The sequence below is a fragment of the Pinus tabuliformis genome, chromosome 1_2 (genome assembly GCF_031772625.1).
Source record: "Pinus tabuliformis cultivar Carrire ecotype Pingquan chromosome 1_2, CPIR1, whole genome shotgun sequence".
Lineage (NCBI taxonomy): Eukaryota > Viridiplantae > Streptophyta > Pinopsida > Pinales > Pinaceae > Pinus > Pinus tabuliformis.
Window position 1 is genome coordinate 873,601,705 of NC_142298.1, and position 11,244 is coordinate 873,612,948.

At 35.1% G+C, this 11,244-nt stretch overlaps 1 pseudogene across 1 annotated transcript in view; it reads right to left on the reverse strand.

Annotated features, from left to right (window-relative positions):
- The window catches only part of LOC149208742 (uncharacterized), a 48,038-nt pseudogene extending 37,957 nt beyond the window's left edge, over window positions 1–10,081 (reverse strand). Inside the window, exons 1-4 of the transcript XR_016253071.1 lie at window positions 9,661–10,081; window positions 659–690; window positions 467–558; window positions 232–331 (exon numbers count right to left, since the gene is read on the reverse strand). The product of XR_016253071.1 is annotated as an uncharacterized LOC149208742 (transcript). The remainder of the gene's footprint in view (window positions 1–231; window positions 332–466; window positions 559–658; window positions 691–9,660) is intronic.
- Window positions 10,082–11,244: the final 1,163 nt, after the last annotated feature.

Sequence of the window (11,244 nt, forward strand, 5' to 3'; positions counted from 1 at the left end):
TTGATCGATTCTTTTGTTTTCTGTTGTGTTTACAGGTACTTCTCAAGTGTATTAAGTATAGGTAAGGAGCGACATGATCGATACAAGGGAGACGAGAGGAAAGCGGAACTACAAGTAGGTCTTCTCATCTTCTCATCTTATCTATTGCTTATAGGAAAAGACTAAAACACTTTAAACAGTTGTTCTAGATATGGCTACTTATCTAGGGAATTAGTATTTATCTGTAGTTACCAAATTATCCAAAACAGACCCCGCCCGAACATTCTGCACGACCCACCTAAACGACATGGCCTGCATGACTTGCCTAAAAGACACAGCCTGCATGACCTGCCTGAATGACATGACCTACACAACCCACCTGAACGACATGGTTTGCACAACCTGCTGGAACAACACAACCTTCACAAATGACTTCACCCGAACGTTGTGCCCGACACGTCTCGACCGACCACACGAACTAGCCTACATGACTATACACGACTTTGGCCCAAAAAAACTCTGCACGCGGCTCACTCGGACGCCTTGCACGACACGACCCGACCGACCACACAACCCAACCTGCACGACAAAACACAACCCTAAACGAACTTTGCACACTGGCATTGTACACCACACGACCTGACCTATGCCCAAATGACTCGGTTGAATGACTACACACCTGAACTAAATGACACAAGTTCTGTACACGACCTGAAAAATGTACATGACCCAAACTTCTACATGACTCAACCGACTCGTCCATTTGACCGCCACCTAAACTCCATTTGTGGTTGCCTAAGGTTGGATGTTGGTTGATTGAATGATGATTCCTTGAATGAACCTCATTCAAGTTTACTTATATGCTTCACTCCAAACGACATGTTCATTTGGCTACGTATGGGTCGACGTGAACATGTTTCCCAGCCGACACACCTGAATTCCCTCAAACGCATCTCTTGCCAGGACAAGCTGACCTGTCCATTTGGGTGGGCACCATTGTCGGGTCCACTCACTAGCATGTCCACACACCTTCACCCGCCGCACAGCCCAGTCGCACACCGCGCGCCTTTAATCGGACGTGTTTAACCGAACGCTCCTACCTGAGTCGCCTTTAACCGAACACGGGCACCCGTCACACATCATGGGCATGCCCATACTATGGTCACACACCTTTAACCGAACTCGTTGATCACACGCGCCTTTAATCGAAGTCTCAATTTTTCAACTCTCTCATTTTTCGGTGATCATCACGACGCTCGCCCAACTCAATGCCCTGACAATATGTGTGTCACCGTGGATAGTCCGGCAATTTTTCCAGTAGGTTGAAACCCTTCACAGGAAATTTTACTATATATATATATATATATATATATATATATATATATATATATATATATATATATATATATATATATATATATATTAAAACCAATAGAAATAAAAATTTACATTAAAACCAATGGAAATAAAAATTTACATTTCTTTTGACGTATAATTTTATCTTACCACTTCTGTGACGTGTTAAAGCCCTCTTGACAGGCTATAACGGGTTCAATTTTGAACCATGGGGCCTTTGAGAAAACTGAAATGATTAAAAGGTGTGAACTCATAAGTTTGAAAGTTTCCAAAGTCAAAAAGGGTCACCTGGATGTTATAAAAATACTTTTTTTAATTCATGGAGATTTAAAAAAAAGGATTATGTACTCTTCAAAATTCTTTTAAGAGTTATTAAAAGGTATTTATTAAAAATATTTATAAAAGTCTTATTATTAAAAAATAAAAATTTATTCAAGTTTTTAAAGGTGGTTTTTAGAAGAAAAAAAATTAAGTCTAGAGGCTCATTCTACAGTGCAGTGTGAAGGCCATGTGTAAGTATGTTTGTACCTCTTAAAATAAAAATAAAATATTCTCTAAATAGAAAAGCAATGTGAGCTATAATAAAAATAAAATATAATTAGTTTTCCATATGACCTAATATAATTTCATGTACAGTAATTAGAAGTAAAAGAAAAATGTGAGTAAGATGTTTAAACCTTGTACTTTTCAAAAGTATTTTAATACATGATATCAACTTCATATATATTTATATATAGAAAAAAATGTTAAAATAATATTCTAATACTATATCGAATAAATATCCAATGTGAGTTATGAATAAAATATTTTAATATGAATTAATATTGGCATATACTTAAAAATATATTAATAATAAAAAATCAAGTTTAATGTGCGCTGATAGAATGACTCAATGTTATGTAATTTTTATAACATTCAAAAAATACAATTTAAACCATAAAAAATTACACAACATTTTTTGCACTCTAAAATGAGTTTGCACCTAAAGAAATTTGATCCCTCTCGGATTATGTTAGATCTGTGCTTAAGATGGATCTATGTTGGTTTTATAAAAAAACAGGGCAATTTTATTATTTGAAGAGATTTATTTTTAAAAGATCGTTTCATCTAGTTTCTAACCACGATTTCCACCATTTACATGGAAAATTTTTTATGTGTGGGCCATTAAGATGGATACCACGTTAAAGGCTCATGATGTTGGGGAATATGTCATGGGTGGATTTCCATAACCTAAAGATGAAGCAGCTAAACGAGCTCTCACTAATGCAGAGAGGGAACAATGGAAGAAATACAAAAAGAAGAATGTGTAAGCGTTGCAATTTATCCAGCAAGGAGTGGACCTACTACTGTTCCAAGAGATTATGACCATGTCATCAACAAAGATAGCATGGATACTTTTGCGACAAGCTATAAAGATATGACCAAATTCAATATTGTTAAGCTGTAGAATACAATAAGAGATTTTGAAAATTTGCAGATGAAGGAAACATAGGACATCGATTCATTCATGAATCGGGTCTTGAATGTCGTAAACCAATTAAGGATTTATAGTTATGACATAGAAGATAAAACAATGGTTGAGAAGGTCCTCAAATCTTTGTCTACCAAGTTTGATGTTGTAGTAGTAGCCATAGAAGAAGCCAAAGATTTGGAAACCTTGACAGTTGACGAGTTGATGGGATCATTTTTATCCCATGACGCAAGGATAGACAGAAATAAGGATTCTGCCTTAGAGATCGTTTTCACAATTCATGTTTCTATTTAGAGAGATAGAGGTCGAGGCAAAAGTAGATCAAGAGGCGAAAGACATGGTGCTCAGAGATATGGCAGAGAAGAGAAATAACATGGAAGTGGAAGAAATATCAAAAGCTCCAACAAACTATCAAAGAGTCGACAAATCAAAGGTGAGATGTTATTATTGTAATAAATTTGGTCACTATGCCCGTGATTGCAAGAATAATATAGTTGATCAAGGAAATCATAGAGCTAATGTAACTACAGAGAATATTGAAGCCATGTTCCTAGGTTTCCATACCATGCATGCACCTTTTGATAATGTGTGGCTATTAGAAAATGGTTGCAATAACCACATGACAGGAAACAAGAATTTGGCTAAAAATTTGAATCAATATGTGAAGACAAAGGTAAAGTTGGGAACTGACAAGATTGTGGATGCAGATGGCAAATGACTGGTCAACTTTATGACCAAGAAAGGGAAGTCGAAGACAATTTCAAAGGTATATTATGTCCATGGTCTCAAACATAATTTGATTAGTGTTGGTCAATTAATACAAAAAGGATACAAGGTTAATTTTCAAGGACAAGAGTGTGTTATATATGATAAACCTCCAAGCAAGCAGCTGATATAAAAGGTGTAGATGACGAGGAACAAACTCTTTCCTCTAATCATGAATTATAGTGACCAGGTCAGTTATTTTACAGTTGCATATTCTAATGATTACTGGTTATGGAACTTTCAGTTTGGACACTTGCATTTCTTTGGTTTGAGGTTGTTGCAGCAAAAACAAATGGTTAGAGGATTACCTCCCATCAAATAACCTTCTAGTACTTGTGAGTATTTCATCTTGGGAAAGCAACATCATGAGAGTTTTCCAAAGGGAGTTGCATACAAAGCAAAGCATCCACTAGAGTTGGTTCATACATACTAGTGTGGACCTATGAAGACATAGTCGATTGGTGGAAGTTGTTGCTTCCTCACTTTCATTGATGATTTTAACAAAAGGACATGGGTTTATTTCCTGAAGCAGAATTTTGAAACTTTTTTAAAGTTCAGAGAATTCAAAGCCTTAACGGATAGCCAAATTGAGTGTTAGATCAAGGTATTGTGATCAAATCGTGGTGGAGAATATGAATTAAAAGCGTTCCATGCTTACTGCAAACAACATGGAATTAGAAGGCAGTTTCCAACAAGATACACATCACAACAGAATGGTGCAGCAGAGAGAAACAAAATAACCATTATGAATATGGAAAGGAGCATCTTGAAAGGAAGAAACTTGTCTAATGAATATTGGGCAAAAGCAGTTGCATGGTCATGTAGATTATGCACATGTACCTAAGGAGCTAAGAGGCAAATTGGATGATAAAATTGAAAAATTCATATTTACTGGTTATAGTGACTCCAATATTTTCTAAACAACATGGATCTTCAAAAAATCAACAGATCGAAATTCTCCCAGCAATCATTCAAGTGATGAATCAAACAATGGTAAGAGAAAAATGAGAAGTCTAAAAGATATTTATGATGATTTGGATGTTAGTTCAAATTTTAAATTGTTTTCATTCCAACCTTGTTTGTTTGAAGACGCTAACAGAGATGAAAATTGGGTGCAAGCCATGGATGAATAAATTGAAGCTATTGAAAAGAATGATACACGGGATTTGGTTGATTTACCAAAAGACAAAAATCTCATTGGTGTGAAATGGGTGTACAAGACAAAATTGAACAAGAAAGAGGAAATTAACAAATTTTAAGCATGACTAGTAGCAAAAGGGTTCTCGCTACAACTGAGAATAGAGTTTGGAGAAAAGTTTTCTCTGGTAGCCAGATTGGATACTGTAAGAGCAATCTTAGCCACAACAACTCATAACAAGTAGAAAGTATATCATATGGATGTGAAATCATCATTATTGAATGGAATTATAGAAGAAGAAATCTATGTGCATCAACCTCCAGGTTATGAAGTTGAAGGACAAGAAGATAAAGTTTATAGGTTGAAGAAATTGCTTTATGGACTCAAACAAGCACCTAGAGCTTGGTATAACAGAATTGACAGTTACATGATCAAGCATGGATTTTGCAGAAGAATCATTGAGCCTACCTTATAAACAAAGGTAAATGAGCATGGACAGACTTTGACTGTTTGTTTATATGTGGATGACATGATTTATACTGGTGATCTTGAGTTAGATTAATTTAAAGCAACCATGAAGAAAGAATTTGAGATGACATATCTTGGTCTTATGAAATATTTTCTTGGCATAGAAGTTGAGCAATCTGAAAAAAGAATTTGTATTTGTCAAAATAAATATGCCAAAGATTTGTTGAAAAGATTCAGAATGGAAAATTGTAAACCTACCCCTACACCAATTGCAACAGGTACAAAGTTAAGTAAGGATGATGAAGGATCAAATGTCAATCCAACTCTATTCAAAATATTGGTTGGTAGTCTCATGTATCTCATAACTAAAAGACCAGATATTATGCAAGGAAGGAGTTTGATTTCTAGATTTATGAAGACTCCAAAAGACTCACATTGGAAAGTAGGAAAAAGAATTCTAAGATACATAGCGGGAACTATAGATTGTGGCATAATGTATGCAAGCACAGAAAAGAAATATTTGGTTGGATACACCGACAGTGAATTTGCAGAAAGTTTGGATGATAGGAAGAGCACTTCTGGTTATGTGTTCCATCTTGGTTCAGGTGTGATTTCATGGGCATCTAAGAAGCAACCTATTGTGACACTCTTGCCAACAAAAGCAGAATATGTAGCAGTAACATTAACAACATGTCAAGCAGTATGGTTATGAAGAGTTTTGGATGGACTCAAAAAAAAACAACAAGGATCAACAACAATATATTATGACAACACCTCAGCCATTACACTATCCAAGATTAGCGTGTTTCATCAAAAGAGAAAGCATATTGATACAAGATATCATTTTATTAGAGAACTTGTGAGAAATGGAGAATTCTACTTGAGGCCTTGTAAATCGAGTGATCAATTGGATGATATATTCACTAAGCCATTAGAAAATTATGTATTTGAGTTTCATAGAGGAAACTTAAGTGTTATAAGCCTAGTTGAGACTTAGACTAGTAGACATCTTTGAGTTGTCATGATTCATGCCTTAGTTAAGCAGTTGTAATTAAGGGGGAGTGTTAAAGACAACTAATTACTCTTGAATTGAGAGTTGCCTAAAATTAGAGAGTGAGTTAATTGAGCCAAATTGAGTTAATTCTAGTTCAATCTTATTTTGGTTAAAGTTGAATTTAGTGTGTGGTTGCATTTCAAAGTTATTTTGAGTGAGTCGTTAGTCAAAAAGTTGAAATACCCCTCACCGGATTCATTGTAAAGTTTTATGTAATCAATTGAAATTCCACAATTTGTGTTATTGTGTGTAAATTTTATCTTATTTATATATTTCCTCATTTCTTCATTTGCCTTTCCAACACTCTCATCAACATCCTCACCATTTTCTCAACATGTTTTTTACTCACAACTTCCTTCATCTCCATCTCAATCTTTCAAACTTCACTAAAAAATCTCTTGTTAGTTTGTTGTTATGCAAAGAAGGGCCATGATATCATGGGTGCACTAGAATATATGCTCTCCACCATAGAGTTCCATCTGATATGAGTCAAAAATCCTCCTACCAAAGGATGTGACAATACTTTCATCTGAGGAGCCCATCTCACCAAGAATCTTTTGTCCTTCACCTTCTCCAAAAAATTTGGAGGCAAAACAACAGAGCGACCATGAATCAAATCTAGATGAAGAGCCCAGACAAAGGGCCACTTGCTTGCCTCTAACCCCCACGCGAACTCTAAGAGATCCTTGTCAGATATGACAGTGATGCTTCCAAATCAAACATAAATAACTAAAGATGGTTCCTAATCGTCCAACCATTTCACATAGTCGGTTTCTTCAGTCCATATGTTGTTAGACAGATGGGATTTTTGGTTCTGGTCTCTTTTTGCTGCGTGTAAAAGAGGGCCAACATTATACAATGAGAGAAGTCTGATTTGTAGAGCATGGAGTACAGGGCCCTCGAGCTCATCAAAGGTATTGAGTATTACCATGTCGGCTTCAAAAGAAGCCTTCCCTTTGATTCTCAGATAGTCAAACATGTAATCCTCAGTAGATTTTGTCACTTACAAGAAGTTGGGAAGATCTTTGACATGCTACGAGGTCATTCCAGGAATGCGGGTCATTTTTTCTTCCATGTATTATGATGAGCCTCGGTATTGCAAAAAGAATGCTGCAATTCCCAAGGCTACTGACTTTAATTATCAACCCGGGTTCGAACAAACTTAAGAGGTATCAACACTATATGTGCAGCATACAATGTGTCATTCCTTTGTTGTCATTGTAATGGAGTGTTTGTACTGAATTCAAATTCTAAACTAATTGAAGAAAATGAAATGTTCGAAATGGAACCTTAACCTATTGCAAGAAAGAAAGTACAAGGAAAGAGAATGAAATCAAATACTAAAACACACCATTTTCTAACTCCTAAGAGGCTTTGCTTCAAAAGAATGCTAAGTTAACATGTATGCAATCCTACTATCCTAAGCATGTAGATTCAAACCATCAAACCTTCTACTGTTGTGCATGTAAATAAATAAAATAAATTTGTTTTTCTTTTTGTCTTTTTCATGTGAGAGTGTTAAAACTAATCTCTTTTGGTGATGTGGTAGGTGGCTTGAAGATGACGATGAATGGTCAGGAGGATTGGGAGACAAGTAGGGACACTTTGCTAGCTTCCTAGAAGATTCTTCCTCAATTTGGCCTCAAAACAAGCTTTCCTACAGGATGTTACAGTGATTTCCTACAAGATCCCCTGATTTCCTATAGGATGTACAGATTTACAATAATTCATCGAATGACCAAAATCAAATCCAAATTGGATGGGACAAATTTTGGTATTAACTAGGATGTCTTAGGCTCCAAGTGGAATCACTCAAAAATACATTTTTTAACCCATGCAAAAAATAAAAAAACATTACTAGTTGAAAATCTAGAAATTCGAGAACTAGTGAGCTAGTAAATATGAAAAATGCTTATAACCAAATCAAGTGTAAATGCAATGGGGTAATTTTTGTTATGAACTAGAATTTTTTTTTGATCTAATTCAAGTGGAATCAATTCGATTGAAGCTTGTTAGCATGCTCTAAAAAATAGCATAAATTTATTGTTCTTTGCTAAAGAGGAGGTCCAACAATCTAGATTTGAGAATGAGAAGACTAATCCAAGCAACTCAATGATTATTATGAACTTCTAAAGCTTTTCCAAGGATGAAATAATGCTTTTGATCCTACAAAAGAGCTTATATCAACCATTTAACTTAATCCTACAACAAGAAATCATTAATACTAAATGCAAAAATAGAAAGAAATAAAAACTAGAGATGCATGTGAATAAGCAATGAAAAGAAGAAAATAAAATGATACAAAAGGGCTTTGAGGCTCCTGGGATGGCCAAGCCCAAGGAAACTTAGAGACCTATGGAAGAGAACAAGATTTAGAAGTTGAACATGACACCAATCTTCATTATTTTCATCAATAGAATTACATCTCTGCAAGAATACAAGCTCTTTCCACAATAACACTAATAAAAATCTCCCCCTAGAGGAAAATTCGACTTGGTACTTATACAAAATGATTATGAATCAATCCCCATGATTGGAAGAATCTTCCCCACCAAAATCCCTTGATTAGTGGATCTAGTCCCCAATACTAGGAATTTGCATTAAATGACAGGGAACACATTCCTAGATTTTCTCAATCATTCCCTAGAGGAAAATTCGACTTGGTACTTATACAAAATGATTAAGAATCATTCCCCATGAATGGAGGAAGCTTTCCCACCAAAATCCCTTGATTAGTGGATCTTCTCCCTTGATTAGTGGAACACATTCCTAGATTTTATCAATCATTGGAGTTCCACAATTTGTGCCATAATGACATAACATCTTGTTGACTTATTGTTTATTATTAATCCTCCAGTGGTAGGGAATAAGTCTCTAGATTATCTCCTCCTCCAACTCTTCATAATCTGCCCAATATTCTCATAACATTCCACAAAAAATAAATAATATTAGGCACAAATATTCAATTATTCATAAACCTTTCTAGTGAATATATTAAAGTTAAAAATAAATTATCTAATGCAAAAAGAGATGTTTGATGTGCTAAAGAATGGTCATAGGCCTTAATTTATGTTTTAAATTAGAGGCATGGGCCTTAATTTGTGTCTAATTTAGAGGCCCATCATATTCATTTGTAAAACACATATCATCAGCAGTAAACGATAATATTTACAATAAGAGAGAAATTCGATAAGGTCATAGTGAAAATTCCAATAAGATTTTGAGAAAATTTGGAAATTTTGAGAGATTTTGGAAAATCTCATTTTTTTCTAATAATATTTATGATAAGGGAGTAATTCAATAAGGTCATAGTGAAAATTCCAACAAAATTTTGAGAAAATCTAGCAAAAATTTTGGAAAAAAATTGGAAAATCTCATTAAGGGAGCAAAACATTACAATGCAATGATGTTGCAATAGTGATATATTACCTTTGAGAGGAACATAACCTCTGTCAATGAGAAGAGGTATGAAGAAATAAGCAAAGAAGCTACGAGCGTTGGGCATCCAGAAAGCTACTTTGGGAACTTTCTGCGTAAAAGAAAGAACCCCATCGGAAATAATACATGTCATGAGAGGATCTTCTGGTTGCAAATGCTTCAACTTGTCAAACAGCTTGTCAAAATGTAGAGGGACATTATTAATCATGGACTCAGATAACTCATCTATTTTGAGGGTCCAGCCATGATCCGCAGGGAGGTCGTCTGGAATAGTTTCAAATCTGAAGTCCGTCGAGTGAGATTTCACGAACTCCGATCTGGACCTAGCCAACCGCTCTTGAACATAGTCGGTGTTAACGAAGGTAATATAGAAGCTAGCTCGAGCATACAAGTTTTTGGAAAGCTGCATCATGGGCTTAATGTGACCCTCAGCGGGTTAAGGGAACATCACAGCATGATCTCATCTCGCCATAGTGGTATCGACGTACTTCAAGTTTCAACAACATAAAAGAGAGTCGATTCTCAGAGCGAGAGAGAGCAGATGCAGTGATGCATTAACATAAATTGCTAAATCTAGCCATGAGGAGCCTTATATTTAAATTTTATATAATCACTCTGTGATGAAATCATGAGACGGTGACGGACCCACTGAGAAACAAACATCCAGACTTGATAATTTATGATCACAGTTGTTAGGCACCCAACAAAGTCTTTGGCGTTCACCTTAAAGATAAGGATTCATGATCAAATAAAGAGCTCCAATAAATATATTTTAATTGTCTCTATCTGCTTTTTTGAGATTATCATGAACTGCACGACACTGCCATCTTATAATAACATTTATTTTGTAATGAGCGGAAAAAGGTATTTTCATTCAACACTAATATGAGAATTAGTTTGTTTCAAATTTTCCATCGTATTTCAATCTCAATGAGAATTCATTCTTAAAAATTAGATATATTTTACTTTTATTTTTTTAATTATGATTTTTTTTAGTATTTATAAGCTCTAAATTTATTAGTTTGTGCTAGATATTATTACGTTCAATTTTTTTGGCATATGGGGTGATATATATGGGAGACATTGTCATTATCTCGCTTGTTGTAGAGGGTGAATATGATAACATCTCTCTTGATTATATTACAACATATTTCGTCAACCTTGAAAGTGTAGCTCCTTAAGTTAATCTACATATTATAGATTATATATATGTATAGCCATTTAATTCCCAAACTCTTTTGGTGCACTCAGGAACTAGGGTTATTTAACCTCTCTTGTTCTGGTTAGTTGCATTTTACATTTAAGACAAATCCCATGATGACCAGGGTAGTTTAACCTCTCTTGTCCTTGTTGATTTCTTGTCGCATTTGAGACAAAGCCCATGATGCATATTTGTCATTTATAGAGGCAGCACATCACAACAATGCACAAAGATATGAGGTAGCGATCATAACAATGCATAGAGATATCTCCAAGCACATGAGTTACATTGATTCTTGTTGGTTTGCAAGCTTAATTAAATGAGTTTGGGTAATTCTTGCAGAACTGGGTCTAGTTTGGCAACTCGAGTTTAAG